The following is a 22,789-nucleotide window of genomic DNA, read 5'->3' as shown; positions in this document are numbered from 1 at the left end:
AAGACGCACAGGGCTCCTGTGCAATTCCACCGGAGCCACTGCGGAGATGTGTGAACCGGCTCCATAGAGAGCCGTTTACAATCTCCTGCTATGCGAAATGGATGTGGGGAAATCCGCATCCAATTCGCAATATCCCCACATCCAATTCACAATAGTGTGAACTCCTAAAGCCTAAAGCATTGCATTATTTACAAATTTTTTGAATATGTTTAGAGTTTGGCATTTTATTAGCGCACCTATTTTTAATTATTGTCTACAATATCAATGACAGCCTGGAAAATAGATTTTGGCAGATGAGGCAGGGATTACAATATATAAAATATTTTAAAAAGTAAGTTTAAGGGCTCTTTCACACGGAGGATCCGTATGTCCGTTTTTCATCCTTCTGTTTTCGGATGGAAAACGGACATACATGTATCCCTATGGAATAGCGGATGTCAGCGGATGAACGTCTGCTGACATCCGACCCGCTCCGATCCGAAAAGTGTAACGGAGGAAACCCCTACTTTTCCATCCATTTTCGGATTGGATTGGGTGATGACGGACTCTATGGTCCGTCATCATCCGATCCCCCATAGGGGAGAGCGGCGCTCTGACAGGTCCATCGCTGCACAGTGTGCAGCGACGGACCTGTCATTTTCCTGCTCAGCAGGGATCGGCGGAGCGATCCCCGCTGAGCAAGCGGGTATTCACGGGGCGGATCATCACTGATCCGCCCCGTGTGAAAGAGCCCTTAAAGTTAGTTAAACCTTTACAGTTGTTGTTGACCCAAAAATGTTGTTTTGTATAGAGTGGATCTACTGACGCACCTTTTCACACTCATCTATGTGCACTGACATGTGATGTGTGTCGCGGCAAGTGTTTTGTGCACATTTATGAATGCCTTATATAGCGGTACCCTCATAAGGGCTGCTGATTTGGTTACTTAGCAATCCGCCAATCACTCTGCTGTCATCCTCCTCACGATCAATTAGCTCAAAGAACAGTCAATTTTATGGTTTTGTTGCTTCTATTATGGGATGTTACTTAAAGTGGAGGGCCACCCTGAAAAAAAAATTACACCAATAATCCTAAAAAAAATTAAACAAAAAACATTTGAAAAAAAAATTTAAACTTACCTAAACCGTTGTTGCTAGGCAGTCTTCCTAATCTGCCTCTTCCTTTTCCGCGGCGTCTTCTGCTCCTCGGTGAGCGGCCCCGTTGTCTTCTGGGAACTGTGTGTGTTCCCAGAACACCACGGGGCCATTCACAGAGCGCCGCGCAGCTCGCGTGTGCACAGTAGGAAACTGGCAGTGAAGCTGCAAGGCTCCACTGCCTGTTTCCCTTACCTAGGATGGCGGTGCCGGTACCCGAGAGCCGAGGGACGGGTCAGCCTTGGGCGGCCGACATCGCGGGCACCCAGGACAGGTAAGTACTTATTTAAAGTCAGCAGCTACAGTGTTTGTAGCTGCTGACTTTTAATTTTTTTTTTTTTACAGTCGGAATCCCGCTTTAAACTTGGAAAAGGGGTGACATGAGATTCCCATAGTATTTAACACATGGCCTGTTATATGTAGTTATTCAGTGGCTGTGGCCTTGCAAAAACTGGATACACTGCTTGCACCTCAGTCTCTTCCATTTGAATAACTCTTCTGCAGAGTATTACTTCTGCTTTCCTTGTACAGATCCTTACTGCAAAACATTCTATTTCTTAACCTCCGTTTGAACAAAGAAGAATCGCTCTGAATAATTCCTCATTGTTGACCATGATGGGATTGTCCACTTGAATCAAAGAGCCAGAAGCACACACTGCTTCTCCCCGATGGTCCAGAGAATCAGACAGCCACACAGTCTTTGGAATTCACTACCATTGTGCTAACCAGGCTGGAGATGACTTGATATCTCCACACGATGACCTGACACACGGCATTGAGCGGACCTCTGCTTTCAGCCAGTCCAGGACTATCAACGCTGTGTTCCCCGGCCACAGCCTTCTGCACTGACCTTTCTTTAGGAGGATAATAGTTCTGTGTCCCCGGTCACAGAACGCTGCTCTACTTTCCTCTGCTTAACGGCCACTTCTTCCTTCCAGATCTCCTCCAGCATGCAAGTCCTGTGTTCTCCGGTCACAGCAGCTTGATACTTCTGTAAGGATGAAGATCTTTATCTTAAGCTCCTTCCTAGCGGTTCCTCCATCCCTCCTCCACGCTCTGCGCATCCCCACATGGGGAATCCTGGAACAGCAACTCAGTACTGTCTGTTCCTACTTTTCAGACTGCTCCCTTGGAAGCATATGACCCCAGCTTATATGGGAGGCCTGCCCCAGAGGAGGCATCTCTGAGCCAGAGTACAGGTGGCCACACCCCCCCACTACACTGAACACTCCCAGTCTCAAATCACAACAACCAGTCCCAGCTTAAAGCACAAGACTGGTTAAATTTACCTGCATCTGAGCCTTGTGCTTAGAAAAATCCTACTCTAGCACCTACCTTTAGGTAGAAGGTGCTACACTTATAAGTGAGTTAATGTACATTTTGTGCAAACACACATTTGTTGGTTGCACATTATTGAAAGTAAGGGAGAAACGCCCAGTTTAAAAGTAGCATAACAATACAATTGTCAGTCTTTGAGATTCAAGTAAAATCTTTCAACACAGGGATGTATAAAAGAAAAGATATACAGTAAGGGCACTGATGGTAAATGCTATAAATATGTATAGGTCAAAGTATTCTGTACATCCATGTATCAATCGGAGATAGCCAATTATTTAAAGCGGAGTACCACCCAAAAATGAAACTTCCATTGAACGGATCCCCCCCCCTCCGGTGTCACATTTGCCACCTTTCAGGGGGGAGCAGATACCTGTATAATCCAGGTATTTGCTCCTAATTCCAGGCATAGATCACTGCAGTCTGCAGTCTCCGCGGTGATGTACGCCATGGCTGGCCCCTTCGCCGCCCCCCCCCCTGCTGTCTTCTGGGAGATGCACAGGTCTCAGAAGACAGCAGGGATCAGTGAGGACACACAGCGCGACTCGCGCATGCGCAGTAGGGAAAAAGGCTGTGAAGCCGCAAGGCTTCACTTCCTGATTCCCTTACCGAAGATGGTGGTGCCTCCACCTGAGAGCAGAGGGACAGATCGGCTTTGGGTGAGGACATCGTGGGCTCCCTGGACAGGTAAGTGTCCATATTTTAAAAGTCAGCAGCTGCAGTATTTGTAGCTGCTGACTTTTAAAAAAAAAATTTTGGCGGAACTCCGCTGAAAGTGGGATGCGGGTGTTCTAGGTCAACGGATAAAAGTCAGGTAGGCTGGAACAAGGCACCCACAACATTCCCCACAGATAAGTAGGATAATATATAACTTATCCATGGGTTTCAGACTCTCACAAACCTCGAAGAAGTGCCTCGTATAATGCTAACCAACTTTTTTTTAATCATTATCCACTAATGTTCACGTTCCATCACCGCTAGGTCTAGGAATGCCTTCGATGGGCTCATTAAATATTGCAACCTTTATGGTTTTTAATGACATTTATCATGGTCACTGAAAAGATCAGGCGTGCCTAATGTCCAAAAGAATGTAAGTTCGATGATAAATTAAGAGGCATTTATTGAGAATAGCGAGAAGTATAAAAGGCTTGATATACTTGTCGCTATTCTCAAAAAACGCCTCTTAAATTACCATCAAACTTGCATTCTTTTGGACATTGAGCTCGCCTTCTTCCAAGTCTACATGTGGAAACGACCAAAAAAGGGGAGCTCCAGGCTTTTGATATAAGGACACTTACCTGTTCAGGGATCCATGTGCTCACCCGAACCGATTCTTCAATTGGCTTTGGGTGCAGGTGCCAGCATAGCACGTAAGGTAAACATGAAGTGAAGCCTTGCAGCTTAACAGACAGTTTTCTACTGCACTGTGCAAGCCGCACTGCGCCTTGTGAATGGTCCTGTAGTCTTGTGGGACCTGTGATGTGTCCCAGAAGACTGCAGGGAAAGGAGGGGGGGCAAACTTCCAGCTCAGATCACGGCGGCAATCTGAGCTGGTAGTGGGAGCAGGGGACAGAGGACCTAGCATCAGATATACAGTATTTTTTTTGTTACAGCTGAAGTTTAGTTAACTGCGTTACGTTAACCGACAATTGCACGATTGTTATAGCGTCTACAATCTATGCAATATATATTTATGGACAAATCTGACACTAAGTGACACTTTTTGGGGACCAGTGACACCAATACAGTGATCAGTGCAGCTGTAATTGGAGATTTCAAAGAGTTTTCTGTTTTTACAGAACACCTGCGGCGTATACACTGGGTAAGGAGGAAAAAAGTTGTTGCCACCTTGGTGGCGGCCATGTTGTTGGTTATTAGCACGAGCGGACCAACAAGGTTTACTTAACCGCTTGCCGACCGGCGCACGCCGATGTACGTCGGCAGAGCGGCACGGCTGGGCAAATGGGCGTACCTGTACGTCCATTTGAATTTCCCGCCGTGCCCGTGCGTGCGCGCCGGCCGGGAGCTCCGTGAGTCGGGTCGCGGGTCCCGCGGACTCGATCGCCGCGGGGATACAGGCGATCGCCTCACGGAGCGGATGAACGGGGAGATGCCGTTGTAAACAGCATCTCCCCGTTCTGCCTAGTGACAAGTGTCACTCGATCTCTGCTCCCTGTCATCGGAGCAGAGATCAGTGACGTCACCCACACAGCCCATCCCCCTACAGTTAGTAATCACTCCCTAGGACACACTTAACCCCTCCCCGCCCCCTAGTGGTTAACCCCTTCACTGCCAGTGTCATTTACACAGGAATCAATGCATTTTTAATCGCACTGATCGCTGTATAAATGACAATGGTCCCAAAAATGTGTCAAAAATGTCCGACATGTCCGCCATAACGTCACAGTCACTATAAAAATCGCTGATCGCCGCCATTACTAGTAAAAAAAAAAATATTAATAAAAATGCCATAAAACTATCCCCTATTTAGTAAACACTATAACGTTTGCGCAAACCAATTAATAAACGCTTATTGCGATTTTTTTTACCAAAAATATGTAGAAGAATACGATCGGCCTAAACTGAAGAAAAAAAATGTTTTTTTTATATATTTTTGGGGGATATTTATTATAGCAAAATGTAAAAAATAATGCGTTTTTTTCAAAATTGTCGCTCTTATTTTGTTTATAGCGCAAAAAATAAAAATCGCAGAGGTGATCAAATACCACCAAAAGAAAGCTCTATTTGTGGGAAAAAAAGGACGTCAATTTTGTTTGGGAGCCACGTCGCACGACCGCGCAATTGTCAGTTAAAGCGACGCAGTGCCGAATCGCAAAAAACGCTCTGGTCAGGAAGGGTAAATGTTTATATTCTACCATACGTTGCCGGTGTTCTGTGAAAACAGCCAAGTAATAGAAATCTGCAATTACTGCCTGCTGGAGAGTCACTGGAAGTGACGTAATTGGAGATTTTGATGAGTTGGCTCTTTTGACAGAACACAGGCAGCAAGGTACCATGAGATATGTAGTCCTTAGAAGTGGAAAGTAAACAGCAGAGAAGCTTCAAAGCATGCAGGGAATCCAGGAAGTTGTGGAAAGAGATGACCAGTAGACAGGCAGAACTCACAACATGAGAGGAGATTTTTCAATCAAGCTTATATTGGATTGTTAATAATAAATATTGTTTGTATTGCTATTACAGTGCTGATGTTATAAAATGAAAGTGTATGTATATTTTTGTGGGAATTTTTTTTTCCTTTTCAATCTGCAGCGCTGTAATTTTCTGTAAAATGCAATATGGCTGCCTGGAGGAGCTCTGTACACAAATGGTGTACAGAACCCCCCCTAGAAATGTAATTTCCTGCTTGACTGACTCACTGATTTTCCCAGAAATCTGCACTAAGATACAAGTCAGATTTTTTACATCCCCTGCAACAAAATGTAATTTTTGGTAAGATATACTCCCAAAGAGAAATCACGTCTAAAGGGATGCAGACCCTGCCAATTTTCTCATTAGAGCCCTTCAGCAGCTGATTGATAATTATTAAATCACTCCCATACAGATTCACTGTGCACATGGACACAGACAAACAACATTTTTTTTCAGAATAACAAAAGGTAGAAATCTGCAACAAAGTTTGTTAAAATCCCTGCATTGTACATAGATCACCCAGAAGGGAATGTTTTTTTTCTCAACATTAGTGGAGTTACTCTTTAAAGTACAATATGGGAAAGTCTCCCCCAGTGGGGGTTTTCCGCAGCAGAATTACAACCATTGAAAAATTAATTTTGAAAAGTTTTTTATTGAAAAAATGGCAACATAGCATAGACACATAAACATTTAAAATATGAGCTCTGGTCGGAGATATATAACACCATTCAAAATTCTACAACAATATATCACCATACAACAGTACATGATATTTAGTCAAACATCTGGTATGCAAATTACCAATGCTTTTCGATGCGCGTAGTCAAAGTCTTTCTGAGGGGATTAATTTGCAATAAAGGGTGTAATTGGACAATCTCCTGACCCGAGTTCCTCTAAAAGTCTATCAGATGATCCCGTGCATTCGTGTCGCACTTACTCCAGGGGAAAATGATCCGCCCTTTTGTGACTAACAAGGAGAAAGGGGAAAGAAATCCCGACACCCTGCAGCAAAGGTCCCAATAAATATCAAATGAGTTTTAATTCACTTTTGATCTGAACTAAGGATAAACTATTGGTTACATTTTACTGGGAATTATCATGTATTAATTATCAAAGGTATCAATGAAGTACCCTATAATACAAAACTAATAAAAAATTACTAAACTTTAAAGTACTTTTAAAATGTTTTTGCTGTCTGTCCGTATACTGTGCAGAGCATGTAGGGTTGCCACCTTTTCTTCAGGTCAAACCCGAACACTTCAGCGCCGCACAGCAATTTATTTTCATAGTATGCATAAACTATGCATAGATGTTGCTATTAAATAACATCTCTAATCATATAAAGTTAATCACAAGAGTCCCCTGTACATCAGAGTCCACAGAGTTACCCCTTTACATCAGAGTCCACAGAGTTACCCCTTTACATCAGAGTCCACAGAGTTACCCCTTTACATAAGAGTCCACAGAGTTACCCCTTTACATCAGAGTCCACAGAGTTACCCCTTTACATCAGAGTCCACAGAGTTACCCCTTTACATCAGAGTCCACAGAGTTACCCCTTTACATCAGAGTCCACAGAGTTACCCTTTTACATCTGAACTTGCAGTGTTGCCTTTCACTGTAAGGGCAGACTCTGATGTAAGGGAGAATGCTGGGGACTCTAACATAAGGGATGCTCTGGTATACGGAGAGGACTCTGGTGTAAGGGGGAACACTGTGGTCTCTGGTGTAAAGGGGAGCGCTGATGTAATGAGTGCTCTGAGAACCCTGATTTACCTTAGCATACTCACTTAGAGGTAGGAGAAAAGGGGGGAGGGGGGAGACTTCAGTCACAGACAGGAATGGATGGTGAGCTCACTCACCCCTTGGCAGTCAGCACCTCTCATTCAGATGTATCTGAGGCTGAGGGGATTTCCCATCCCCACTTTCCTTTTCTGAGGTACAGTCTCAGCGGGAGAAAGAGGTGCAGATCGAGCCCTCTCTCCTCTCCCGTCTGTGTGTTTTTGTGGGAGGGGGAATTGTTAGTCCTGGCTTTGCGCAGTGTGAAAGAGAGTGTAACAGACACTCTCAGTTTAGACAACTGCAACCAGCAACCCCGCTGGGAGGCCATAGTCCAGACTGAATAAAATGTCCGGGTCTCATACAGTCTGAAACGCGGACGCATGATTCCAAACCCAAAATGTCCGGGTGAATCCTGAACAGGTGGCAACCCTAAGAGCACGGCACGTGTAATGAAATGTAGGTCTGTAAGGCTCACCACATATGTTACAATCTGACAGTACAATCTTTGTACAATCAACATTAGATTTACCAAAACTATGTAATATGAGGATCTTCCTTCACTTCTCATTCAATTCGTATCCAATCAGACAGGCCCTTGCACTGTGTAGTTGTTGGTAGATCTAAAGAAGATTGTGTAATCAGATTGTAACATGTGTGGTGAGCCTAACATTCTCATTTGTGCCACTGTAATTGGGGAGTGAATGTGGCATACATATGTGGTGTATACTGCAAGTAGGCTCAGACTCTATTAGGTTAAGCTTAATATTCAGTGTAATTTAACCACGCCCACTTTTCACTACAGCCGGATTTACAATGCAGGTTCTTCTCTCCCTGAGGTGTCCCTCTTTTTCATGTTCTAAAGTTGGGAGGTATGCTTTGAATGATAAGTATGGCCAAAGCTCTTTTGAACAAACTTTTCCCTTGGGTCGCAGGACTGTACGTACTTCTGCACTCCTGTGACCCAGATTCAGGCTCTGCAGGTATCAAGACAATAATGTCGGGATCTGCCCAGATCCCTGACCGGCAGTTGGCTCGGCCTCTCAGCATGCCAGTCACAGCCTGAGCTAGTCCCTCCCGCGCCCATGCAGAGCCTGGAGCTCCAGTGAGTGCTGGAGGGGTAAGGCAGAGAGCCAGTGACTGACATTCACCGCCTTGTGCTCAGGGCAGACCCGAGAACTGAGCGATCAGCAGTCTTTGACCTCTCCATTCTCTGTTCCCCACTTTTGTTTTCCTTGTTACACCTTGTGACTTACATACTGGGAGCTCTCAGGACAGGAAACAAAGGGAAAATTTCCACATGGGGACACAGAGGTACAACTTCTAAAATATTCTTTACTTTTGCAAAACAAAAGACAACATTTTGCCTGGGGAAGGGCTTTAGGACTTGTTCATGGTGTTGTGCTATGCAGGAACTCGTGAAAAATTGCACATTTTTCTGCATAGTTTGAAACCTGCTGCCTTTTGCAGACATGCACAGGTGCCGTTAATTCTTAATAGTACCCCCCCCCCAAGCATGTAGCTTTCACGCCTACACCAAAATGCATTGTACCACAATCGTGCCGGGATTCATTAATTTTTAAACAGCTCTAATCCATAGATAATTGACTTATTACATAACTACACTAAAGGGGTTTATTTACTAAAATTGGAGAGTGCACAATCTGGTGCAGCTGTGCATGGTAGTTAAGGATAAGCTCAGGCGTGTTGGCAAACAGCATGTGCAGAGCCCGCCAGGAAGTCCGCACTGCAGAGCACTAATCATAAGCAGTGAGACATTGTCCTGATCCGTGGCTGCAGAGATCGGGAAATGTCTCACTGCCTGTGATTAGCGCTGTGCAGTGCCGACTTCCTGCACATGCTGTTTGCCAACACGCCTGAGCTTATCCTTAATGGTAGTCAATCAGCTTCTAACTTCAGCTTGTTCCATTAACCGCTTCCGGACTGCCCACCACACATTTAGGCCTCACGCCCACGGACGTTTTTAAAAATGAGCTGTAAAGCTAGTACCGACGCCTGGAAAAACTGGCGTTACAAATGCAATTTTTACAGCGTTTTGCATTAGCATTTATGCACGTTTCTTTTGTGTGCATTAGCGTTAAGTAGTGTTTTTTAAGATAAATACATCTCTCGGCTATATTACACTCCCAAATTACCTACAATGCCACAGAAACCAAAAAAAACACCGGAGCTCAAAAACGAGCAAAAGCGGCGATGCAGTGTTTTTGCGTGTTTTTCGCGTTTGGCGTTTTTACAGCTCTAGCGCCGCACTTCAGAACGCCCTGGTCCTGGGTTTTTTTTTTTGCAGCTTAAAAACGCCTATGCCATTTACAGCTCAAAAACGCCATGGCGGGTATGAGGCCATAGGCTAACATGCAGAGGCATTTTTAAGCTGCAAAAAACGCTCATAAAAGCGGCTGTAAAAACGTCCGTGGGCAAGAGGCCTTACTGCGGCAGGATGGCCCGGCTGTGTGAAGCAACGTATCTGTATGTTGCTGCTTCTTCCAGGTCTGGGGCTCGTGTGTCCATTCACAGCGGGAGGCAATCAGCGGGTCCGGCGGACTTCCATCATCTAAGCAAAAATGCTGTTTTTTTTTTTCCTTGCATGTGATTGGGTATTCTTTGCAAAGTGAAGCCTTACCTCATTTACCAAGCTCTGGAGCAACTGCACTTGCAGAGGGCTACCGCACTTTGCAAAGTGCACAGTCTATTTGCCTTTAGTAAATCAACCCATTAGTGTCAGATTTGTCCGCTGCAATGTCGCAGTCCCGCTAAAAATCGCTGATCGCCACCATTACTAGTAAAAATAAAAATGCCATGTAGACGTGATAACTTTTGCACAAACCAATTAATATACAATTACAGGTATTGGGATTTTTTTTTTTTTTACCACAAACATGTAGCAGATTACATATTGGCCTAAATGAATGAAGAAATTAGATTTTTTACATTTTGTTTTATTTTTTCTATTGGATGCGTTTTATAGCAGAAAGTAAAAAATATTGTTGTTTTTTTTTTTTAAATTGTCGCTCTTTTTTTGTTAATAGTGCAAACAATAAAAGCCTGGTTCTTTTAGAGAATTAACAGGAATGAAAAAATAGGAAGAGGAAATCCTATAGAGGAAATAGGAAATTCATATCAGATCAAGAATGGGAAAACATTTTTGAAATAATACATAAAACATCTACAGCAATTAAATATCAAGAGAGAAATTATACGACTGTAATGAGATGGTATTGGAGTCCAGTGGCCTTGAATGTAATTAATAAAGGAAATACCGAAAATTGGAAAGTTGGAGATGTAAGGTAGGAAGAAGTATTATGGACCACATATGGTATGGATGTCATATGGTGAGGAGCTTTTGGAATAAGATTTTTGAGATCTATCAGAGGTGTCGGGACTAGAAACGAACCCAAACATAAATATCTCAATATTTTCTCTTAGATTAGACTCAATAAAAACAATTAAAACAGATATTCTTCACCACATGACAACTGCAGCTAGAACACTAATAGCACGTAGGTGGAAAGATACAAATAGTCCAACAGTGACGGAATGGATATGTGAAATGAACGAAATTCAATATATGGAAAAACAGATAAGAGAAGAAGGGTATATAAAAAGCCAAATGCCAGAAATATGGCAAAAATGGGATGAATTTCGGTCCTCAACAAAATTGATAAAATATCTATAAATAGAAGGAAATTAAAAGAGGTTTTTTTTTTTTTTTTTTCGTGCAAGGAAAGTGAGAAAGAATGCATGACAGGGGGAGAAATAAAAGGGTAAGGCTAAGTGAAAAATAGATATAGCTGCGTTCTCTGCTGCAGGCCTGAGCAAATGCCAGTATATAAATGCAGATAGGAGCTCTTAGTTAAGAGAAAACTGCTGTCCCAAAAGACCCACAGAAGGGACTCCCTATCTTATCAGCACATTTAGCTGCCCAAGAATAGGGACTGCACCTGGAAGAGACTTGAACCCATCTGGAAGCTGACGACTGCAGCGGTAAGGGACGTTCGACCACCATTCACTGACCGTGAGGTATGAGGAAAAAAAAGGAGAATGCTGGGAGTGCACTAATCCTTTTCTTTTATAATATTCACTAGTCCTGAGGGAGGAGCCAAGGCGGAGCTTGTCACATGTATGCTGCCATGGAGGCACCAGGAAAAAAGGTTTAAAGGAGCACTGTCATGATAGATTCATTGAGGCTGCCATTGCTGAACTCTCCTTTGAGAATGCCTGTTCCCTGGCTGTCATTCTGATACTTTGACTCAAATGAGTTGCTGACCCGGAACAAGTGGTTCTGACACTTTTCTGACACTCATTTGGCCCTACTTCACATCTGAGCAATTAGAAGTATTTTAACACTTGACCTGAGGATCCAGACCAGGGGCAGACCGACCATTGAGCCACTCAGGCACTGCCTGAGGGCCCTGGGCCACTAGGGGGCCCCATCAGGGTTGCCAGCCTCAGTAAAACCAGGGACAGTATGTATAAATCTGTGTTTTTTTTACATTTGTCTGTGTATACTATGTGTACATGTATGTGTATACTGTGTGATTGTATACTGTGTGTGTGTATACTGTGTGGCCCCATAATCTCTGATTGCCTGGGGGCCCCATAATCTCCTATTGCCCGGGGGCCCCATGAGTTATCAGTCCGCCCCTGATTCAGACCCCCTTAACCACTTGCTTATTGGGCACTTAAACCCCCCTCCTATCCAGACCAATTTTCAGCTTTCAGAGCTGACGCACTTTGAATGACAATTTTCACCACAAATAGCGCTTTCTTTTGGTGGTTTTTGATCACCTCTGCAGTTTTTACTTTTTGTTAAAAAAAATGTAAAAAACTGAATTTTTTTTTTTTATTTAATTTTTTATATTTTGTTATAAAAAAATTTAAAACAGGTAATTTTTCTCCTTCATTGATGTACGCTGATGAGGCGGCAGTGATGGGCAATAATAGGCAGCAGTGATGGGCACTGATCAGTTACACTGATAGGCAGCACTGCTAGGTGGCACTGATTGGCACTACTGGTGGGCATTGATAGGTGGCACTTGTGGGCATTGATAGGTGGCACTTGTGGGCACTGTTAGGTGGCACTGTGGGCACTGTTAGGTGGCATTGTTAGGTGGCACTGTGGGCACTGTTAGGTGGCACTATTAGGTGGCACTGATGAGGCAAATGTGCCTCTTTCACTTCGGGACCGATGTCCCTCACATCTGAGCCGGTGATCGGCTTTTTTTTCTACTCACGCTGTTAGCGTGAGTAGAAAAAAAAATGATTACCGATCTTTTGTTTACACACAGTCTATACAAGACCTTACAGCTCCAGTGCATGTCAGAGCAAATGAGAATCGTGAGGTCAAACAAACTACCTGAAGAGCTCAGAGACAGAATTGTGGCAAGGCACAGATCTGGCCAAGGTTACAAAAAAATTTCTGTTGCATTTAAGGTTCCTAAGAGCACAGTGGCCTCCATAATCCTTATCCTAGAGATGGCCGTCCGGCCAAACTGAGCTATTGGGGGGAGAAGAGCCTTGGTGAGAGAGGTAAAGAAGAACCCAAAGATCACTGTGGCTGAGCTCCAGAGATGCAGTCGGGAGATGGGATAAATTTATAGAAAGTCAACCATCACTGCAGCCCTCCAATAGTCGGGGCTTTATGGCAGAGTGGCCTGACGGAAGCCTCTCCTCAGTGCAAGACACATGAAAGCCCGCATGGAGTTTGCTAAAAAAACACCTGAAGGACTCCAAGATGGTGAGAAATAAGATTCTTTGGTCTGATGAGACCAAGATAGAACTTTTTGGCCTTAATTCTAAGCAGTATGTGTGGAGAAAACCAGGCACTGCTCATCACCTGTCCAATACAGTCCCAACAGTGAAGTACAGGGATATCCTGGACGAAAACCTTCTCCAGAGTGCTCAGGACCTCAGACTGGGCCGAAGGTTTACTTTCCAACAAGACAATGACCCTAATCACACAGGTAAAATAACGAAGGAGTGGCTTCGCAACAACTCTGTGACTGTTCTTGAATGGCCCAGCCAGAGCCCTGACTTAAACCCAATTGAGCATCTCTGGAGAGACCTAAAAATGGCTATCCACCAACGTTTACATTCCAACCTGACAGAACTGGAGAGGATCTTCAAGGAGGAATGGCAGAGGATCCCCAAATCCAGGTGTGAAAAACTTGTTGCATCTTTCCCAAAAAGACTTATGGCTGTATTAGATCAAAAGGGCGCTTCTACTAAATACTGAGCAAAGGGTCTGAATACTTATGCTGCGTACACACGAGCGGACTTTCAGGCATACTTGGTCCGACGTTCTTCCCGCTGGACTGTCCAGCGGTCTACCGCCAGACTTTTTGAATGGACAGACTTTCCTACACACGACTGGACTTTCCGGCAGGCTAGGTCCGCCCGTCTTTCCGACGGACTTTCGCTGGAGTTACGGCAGACTTTCAGAATGAACGGGGGCATGGTCACCGGTGATGTTGACCACGCCCCCTAAAACGTCACAGTCCCAGCATGCCCAGGGACTGTGACAGCATAAGGGGGCGGGGTCTCCACCTATATAAGTCACATCAGAGCTCTCAGAGACCATTGCAGCCGGAGAGAGCGTTGTGTCAACATGGGAAGAAGAGAAGAAGAGAAAAAGCCCAGAAGCCACAGGCCAGAAGTCCGAACCTCCGCTGGCAAAAGAACGGCATGAAGACAGCGGAGGAGCCGACAGAAGAACTGGAACACCGGGACAAGAGGCCAGAGGGAGCGGGGAAGAACCAACCGGACGCCGGGAGAAGAGGAACCGGAGGGACCCCCAAAGTCGGAAGAAGACCCCCGAAGCCGGAAGAAGACCCCCCCTGGAGCTGTCTAATAAATTACCTTAAAAACCGGTGTTGTGTGTTTTATTATTGACACTTTTTCCCTAGATGAATGGGTAGGGGTACCATGTACCCCATACTCATGCACATAGGGTGGGGGGCTGGGATCTGGGGGCCCTCTTATTATAGGGGGCTCCCGGATTCCGATAAGCCCCCCGCCCGCAGACCCCGGCAACCAACGGCCAGGGTTGTCGTGAAGAGGCCCTTGTCCTCATCAACATGGGGACAAGGTGCTTTGGGGTGGGGGGGCCCCACAGGGTGCCCCCCCTCCCCCAAAGCACCCACCCCCCCATGTTGAGTGCATGTGACCTGGTACGGTTCGGGGGGCGCTCGCTCGTCCCCACCCCCTTTCCTGACCGGCCGGGCTGCGTGCTCGGATCGGGGTCTGGTATGGATTTTGGGGGGGACCCCACGCCGATTTTTCGGCGTGGGGGTTCCCCTTAAGATCCATACCAGACCTAAGGGCCTGGGATGCCCCGCACTCGCCGCAGTAGGAAAATGTGTTTTTCCTATTGCAGCGAGCGCAAGATGCAGTACTCTGCCCTTGCGTCGCATCTGGTCCGTCGGACCAGCATACAGACGCATACAGGCGAACGGGCTTTCCGTCAGGAACTGAGTCCGGCGGACTAAGATTTGAAGCATGCTTTAAATCTAGGTACGGCGGACTTTTGGGTAAAAAAAGTCCGCCGGAGCCTACACACGGTCGGATTGTGCGGCGGACTCTGGTCCGCTGCACCAAGAATGCCGGATAGTCCGACCATGTGTACGCGGCATTAGGACCATGTGATATTTCAATTTTCTTTTTTAATAAATCTGCAAAAATGTCAACAATTCTGTGTTTTTCTGTCAATATGAGGTGCTGTGTGTACATCAATGAGGAAAAAAATGAACTTAAATGATTTTAGAAAATGGCTGCAATATAAGAAAGAGTGAAAAATTTAAGGGGGTCTGAATACTTTCCGTCCCCACTGTATATATATTCGTGATAAAGATTCGTAGTTTGGAAAGACGTTTGTTTATTGAATCTATTAACACACACAATGACAATATCTCTTCTCCTCTGCTCAAATACAATACAACACCCTTCTCACTCAATTCTCATGAATGCACTTTGCCAGTAATCCAACCTCCAGCACAAAATTAATCAGCTGGTTGGACTGTAAGATTTACTTTGAGTTGACCTTTTGTTTCATTAGATCTTTAACGAATTACCAAATCATGTCAAATTTATTCATTATATTCGCTATCATTTCTTTCGTATTAGTTGAAATTCATTATTGTTTTATTCGGACATTCGGATGCATCCGAATGTCCGAAAGATGCAAAATTTGGCCAAATTTCGATTTGTTACGAAACGCATTGCACATGTCTACATGACAGGGAGGATACACTTTGCTGCAGGCGAGAGTGAAGAATCGTAACCTTGACATGTGAACACCCCCGTCCACAGACTTTGCAGCTTAAGGGGGGATCAGGAGTGGATGCTAAAAACTTGACTCAACCATGCATTTTTAGTGCCCCCCCAAAATAATATCTAAATGAGCTGCTAAAGGTGACCTTAACTCAAAAGTGAAAGATATAGTCAACTCCCCAACCCAATCCCTAACACTTTTAACTTTTTTTTTTCTTTTTTGTAGCTGACTTTTCATTTAAAAAAAAAAAAGATTGAAATTCCTCTTTAAAGTGACATTAAAGCTTCAAATATATTTAAAATATTATATTGTTATTATATTATAAAATATAATATTATATTTTTGAAAAAAATATATAATGACAAACATCACATACTTACCTGCTCTGTGCAATGGTTTTGCACAGAGCAGCCCCAATCCCATAGCTCCCAACTGTCCCTGATTTTGAGGGACTGTCCCTGATTTGGAGCAATGTCCCTCTGTCTCTCATTCCTCCTCATTTGTCCCTCATTTTGGTCTGATCTATATAGATGTATATAAAATGCACTTTTTATCTATCAAAAAGTGGTTCCCAGTGCTAAACCTTTCATCTGATTTCTAAATTGCTGCATTTATAAATTCCAAAAGCCAATATAAAGGAATAGTGGTAGTAAAAAAAGCACTTGTGTGTTTAACCAATCTTGTTTTTTTGTACAATTCTCTTTTAAGGAGGCGTGGCAAGGGGTGTGTCCTATGCCTGCATACTTTTGCTGATAGGTGTCCCTCATTCCCATCTCAAAAAGTTGGAAGGTATGCAATCCTCTTCCTCTGGGGTCCCCCGCTGGTGATCCAGGCTCCTCCTCTTCGGCAAGTGCCCCATGGAAAACTCCTTTGAGGGGCACACCCTAAAATGTGTTTAAATTCAAGATGGTGCTGCTATAAGACCAACAAACAGTACAAACAGATTACAGCGCACACATTCAAGAATGACATTTCCTGCAAGGCTAGTTAAAAACACCTGAACATATTAAAAAAAAATACGGGGGTTTGGTCACACTATAGGGTCATATAGTGCTAAGCCCACTTACTGCGACAAAGTACCCCGAATTAGTGGGTCCTACCCTAGTAATAGAATGGAAGATCCTGCGTCTCAACCATGGGAGCTGAACTCCTCTATGTGGGAGAACTGAAGGGGATTCCTCCTATGCACTGGTGACAACTAAATAAGAGGTAATGAAGAGGGGGAGGGGTGCTCCAGCCCAAAAAAACCTGGTCAGGGTCTATTACAATATACAAAAACATATTTGATGGGCACACCCTAAAATGCGTTTAAATTAAAGATGGTGCTGCTATAAGACCAACAAACAGTACAAAACATATTACAGCGCACACATTCAAGAAAGACATTTCCATGACATTTATTTTTTTAAAGCAAAAGATCAAAACATTTTTTGCTTTTAAAGGGAGATTTGGGGTCTATTTGCATCACACATGTGAGGTATTGCCACGATAGTTATGCCCCGTACACACGGTCGGACATTGATCGGACATTCCGACAACAAAATCCATGGATTTTTTCCGACGGATGTTGGATCAAACTTGTTTTGCATACACAGGTCGTACAAAGTTGTCGGAATTTCCAATCACCAAGAACGCGGTCACGTACACCACGTACGACGAGACTAGAAAAGGCCATTTCAGAACCAAGCGCAGCACCCTTTGGGCTCCTTTTGCTAATCTCGTGTTAGTAAAAGTTTGGTGAGAGACGATTCGCGCTTTTTCAGACTCGTGGTTTTCAGATCGTTTTCTGCTGTTCAGTATGTGCTTGTGGGTTTGTATCCGCTCTTCAGTGCATGCAGTGAGTTCGTATTTGATTATCCATTGCGTTCTTGTCCACTCGTTGCTGTTTTTCAGGTTGCTCTTCACAGGCCTTGCTGTTCTTCAGTGCGTTCTGTTACTTCGTTCTGAGCAGCCAACCGTTTTCTAGCCATGTTGCGTATAAGTACTCCTCGTAGAGTTCGTGCTGTGCGGGGGCTTGGTGTTGGGGTCCTGACCTTGACACAAGTCCAGTCCATGAACAGAGTGGGGAGGAGTTCATGGACCAAGAATTGGTTGCTTCAGCGTGACCAGTCCTGTCATATGCCTTTGCTCCCTGAGATCCGTGAGAATAATCCTGATGATTTCAGGAACTTTCTCCGGATGACGGACCCCGTTTTTCACCGTTTGTTATCCCAGAGACCTGTTCTGCCATCATCCAGGTCCTGCAGAAGGAGTATATGAAGGTAAGGTTTTTATCCTTTAATATCACATTTTATTGTATTTAGTGTTTGATAATGTATTTCTTTCCTCATTCCCTAATTACCATGATTGGAATATGCTGTGAATGTCCCCTTTGTCCTCATGCATGCTGGATTTTTATGTAATAATTTTTTTTGTCCTTCATACATATTTGCCTTCACTTACCTCCCCAGCATGCTCTCCTGGCCCTATATTCACCTCATGTAGTCACGTAACAATGTATTTTATCAGCTCCATAGTAGTGCTTTACCCTAAACACCCCCTAAAATGTTTAGAAATGTGATTTGTGCTTTAAATTCATGCAGAGTGCCAGAGGCTTTTTTGGGGTGTCCCAAAATCATTTGGAACCCTCCCTCCCCCCAACTGCTAAGTCAGCTGATACTAATTCTCTATCTATCCTCAATCATCTATCTGCTGACTTTGCCAAACCCATACACACTATACCCATCTCTTTTGTGCTCAGATTTATGGATGAATTCCCCAAAGCATGTAGTGCAAGGGCCTGCCAGTATACTTTCAAATGGTACTGTTTCAAGTTTTTTATACTATTATTATCTTTATAGGTAATAGCAGAATGTCCAAATGTGCTCAAATGTGTACAGTGTGTATTTATATCTTTGTATTATGACACTTCTTACCTGTCCAGTGGGCTGCCAATAGTGTAACTAAGGTGGGGCTGTTCAAAGTAATACCCATTATTTAGGCATTTATTTAGGCATTCATATCTCAATGAAGTTGAGAGGGTTACCTGTCCCAGAGTCCCCCCCCCCTTTAATGTTAGAAATGGCCCAGGAGAGAGGGTGGGGAATCTGATAGGTGTACCTTATACTTTGGTCTTAAAAAATTCCCTCATAAAAATGTTAGCTTGATGTTGGGCAAGAATGTTTGTGTCTAATCTGCTTTCCATGTTTATGTGCAAAATGACTAATTTTTTATTTTTGTTTTGACTCCACAGTTTCCTTCCACGCCACAGGAACGGCAGACTGTGGCCTCCCACTTTGCCCAGCGGTGGGACTTTCCTAACTGCGGAGGGGCAATTGATGGGAAACACGTCCACATCATCCCACCACCCAACTCGGGGTCGTACTATTACAATTACAAGGGGTTCAATAGTATTGTGATGTTGGCGGTGGTATCGGCTAATTATGAATTCCTGTATGTGGACGTGGGGAAGAATGGCCGGATGTCCAATGGTGGAGTCATCACCCAGACAGAGTTTTACAGGCATATCCAGAATGGCAGCTTGGACTTGCCACCTCCAGAAGACAATGTGGAAGGACTCCCATTCGTCTTCGTTGCAGATGAAGCATTTGCGCTGGGGGACCATCTTATGCGGCCATTCCCGATGAGGACCCTCACCCCGGACCAGAGGGTTTTTAATTACTGGCTGGCCAGAGCCAGAAGAGTGGTGGAGAACATGTTTGGAATCATGGCCAGCCGGTTCCACCTATTTCTTACACCCATACATATGGCGGAGTACAAACTGAATCACATTATCCTGGCGTGCTGTGTTCTACACAACTTTTTACGGAAACATTCTGCCAACTATGCTGGCTCAGTTGGGCCTGAGGCCGGAATACCTAATGAACCAACCCTGACGGCGCTTGAAAGTGGCCGTCCTGGCTTACCCTCCCTGAGTGCCCCTGATGTCCGGCTAAGATACCTTGAATTCTTTGTGGGTAGGGGGGCCATCAATATGCCAGACAATGTCTAAAACATTTTTTAAATAAAAAAAAAGAAAACCAAGGTTTGGTGACATTCCCTGCTTGTGTTTGTTTTAGCTGACCCTGAGAGAAATGTGTTGAGTCCTGAAATTGGCTGAAATTGGCGTGATTGTGTAACCTTACAAAGCACTGTTGGGTGTTATTTCCTAAAGGCAAAGACACTTTGCACTACAAGTGCACTTGAAACTGCACTGAAACTGCACTTGTAGTGCAAAGTGGATTTCCCCTCAGGAAATAACCCCCATTGTTACAGAAAACACCCATTACAGCACAACAAAAGTTTTGTAGCGTTGAGACAATAATCCACACAATCTTGATTAGCAATCTTTTTAATACCAGCACAATCACATGTGCATTTAGAAAAGGTTTTTAAAACAAACCAACATGTTTGTTGTATAACAATTTTTGGGGTTACATTAGAAAAATTAGAAATGTCCATTTAAGATAAAACAGGCATGTTTAAAACCAACAAGAAAGACACAAATCTTGAACTTACAAAGTTCACATTTGGTAGAACTGAAGGCAATATCAGACATGAGTATTTACAAACTGAGTTTGATATTGCGTTCAGATGGGGTGAAGTCACCCCTGGAAAAGCCAAATTTTGAAGATGCACACAAATTTAATAATGTCAACATGTGCTAGCTGCCATCACGGGGAATCAAGGGACGTGTTTTGGGGGTGCAACCCCTTCCTCACAGCTACTTTAGTATTGAGGAAGGGGTTGCACCCCCAAAACACGTCCATTGATCTCCCGTGATGATAGATAGCACATGTTGACACACTGTGTGCATCTTCAAAATTTGGCTTTTCTAATATTTTGTGAAAAATTTTCAAACATTGCAGCACACCAAAAAACAAAGGGATTTGGAGGGCTTTTAAACTCGTCCTAAAACATCAATGATGTTCTTATTTTTTTGAAGAACATCATTGATGTTTTCCAATGCAAAATTACACCCCATGATCTCCCCAATCAGGATCTGGGCACTTTCAGAGGTGAAAGGATCAGGATCCACAACATCACGATCACCTAAAAAGAGAGAAACCAAAAAAAAAAAACAGGTATTATAAATATGCCTGCATCCATCTCTTACCTGAGCCTGTATTCGCAGACACTCACCTGTTGTGGTAACAATTTCCACCACGTCCTCCTCCTCCTGCTCTTCTTGTCTTTGGGGGATTTCACCTTCTTCCAGAGATGGGGGGTCTGTGGTCTCCTCAGATGAGGGGTGTCCTCCGAGTCTTTTATCCCCTATGTAAAAAAAAATAGGTATACTTAGCACACAGATATTTGATGGCAGAACTATAAATATGAAACATTGCTTGGAAGTGGGGTACAATTGTCTAATTTTTGAAAGAGTTCCAAGATGTAGCATTTTTATTGTCCTTTGTCAAGCTTTAATACTTTACCTGTCTTGTACAAGCTTCACAGATGGAGACCCCCCTATAGTATACACTGGAGCACCTGTGTGGGCCCCCTAATAAAAAGGGTGTTCTTGTGTCCTACACTAGTGCTCCAGCATCCAGATGTGAAAACTGCTGCTGAGTGTCCTCTCCTTACACATAGTCTAGTTGGCATTTCATTCTAGTAACAAACACATCTACACCCACCCAATTCTTTGCACACAAGTAGGCCCCAAAAAATGATGGCAATTGCATATGGCCAAACAAACTATGTTTGTTATGAACAATAATGTGCCCATGAACATGAAAGTTGCCATTTTAAACTGGATAACAGTTATTAAGAAAAGCACATGGAGCATCACGAACATAATAAAAATAAAGAATATGAACACAGAACAACTACTTACTTTTTTGCAGCACTCTCCGGATCTTTCTGTACTGCTTGTGTTCTCTTAATTTGAGGTCCGACCACCGCTTCCTTCTTTCGATCGTCGTACCCCGAAATTCCGGTGCAGACTCTTGACCACTTTCGCCATTATCTTGGCCTTTCTGACATTGGGGTTGGGGTAAGGTCCATACTTTTCATCATAGTCGGCCTTCTTCAGGATGTCGACCATCTCCAACATCTCCCCAAAGGACATATTTGATGCCTTATATCGTCTCCTTCTGGATCGGGATGTTTCAGGCTCCGGGCTTTCCTCCTCCTGGTTGGTGTAATTATCAGACACCTGCTGTGTCTCCGCCATGTGCTCTTCCCCCACTGCGCCGAACGAGAAGGGGCGGGGAATATACTAGAAAGAACGTCAGGGGCGGGCGGAGTTTCACGCATGCGCAGTGTCTATAAAGTGTAACATGCGTAGTACGTACGATCTGTGAGCGGAGGAAGGAGTAACGGAGGCGCTGATCGTGATTGCGAAGGTAAGATTTTACATTGGGCCTACACTGCTTCTAGATTGAGGCCTGTATTTGCACAAGTTTAGTAGACTTTAGGCTGACATTAGGGTTTGTCTTGTGTTGTGTCATGCAGATAATAAAATGGATGGCTTCAATGACCACAACTTCCTCCCCCTGTTCATAGACAAGTACAGGGAGCTGCCCTGCCTGTGGCAGGTGAAACATCCACATTACAATAATAAACAAAAGAGGCAGGCAGCGCTGGAGAAACTGCTGGAGTTGGTGACACCGGTGGTCCCCACGGCAACCATCCCCTATTTAAAAACCAAAATTGGTGGCCTGAGGAGCACTTATCTTAGGGAGCGCAAGAAGGTCAAGGATTCCCAGAGATCCGGAGCTGCACCAGATGACATTTATGTCCCCAGGCTGTGGTACTATGAGAGACTGCGATTACTGTCAGACCACACTGAAGTCAGGTAATCCCTCTCCACTCTTCCTTCCACTCTTCCTTCCACCCCAGCTGAGGCTTCCGATGTCCAATCTGGGACTTCCAGCCAGGAAGAAGTGGAGGAGCCCAAATGGAGTCATGTATAGCATTGTTCTACAGATTTCTGGTCAATAAATAAATTATGTTTACTAGATGTTATTATTGATCACTAATTGCTGATTGAAAAAAGTGTTTTACATATCAATAGACAGTAGTAGGCAAAAAGATTTTGGAAAAGACTGAAAAATGGTGGGCTCAGAATGATAGTCTGTTATATTTAGTAACATTCAATTTGCAACAGTCATGAGATGAAAATTGT

Source organism: Aquarana catesbeiana, linkage group LG07 (genome assembly GCF_042186555.1).
Source record: "Aquarana catesbeiana isolate 2022-GZ linkage group LG07, ASM4218655v1, whole genome shotgun sequence".
Classification (NCBI taxonomy): domain Eukaryota; kingdom Metazoa; phylum Chordata; class Amphibia; order Anura; family Ranidae; genus Aquarana; species Aquarana catesbeiana.
Note: the sequence above shows the minus strand (reverse complement) of the source record.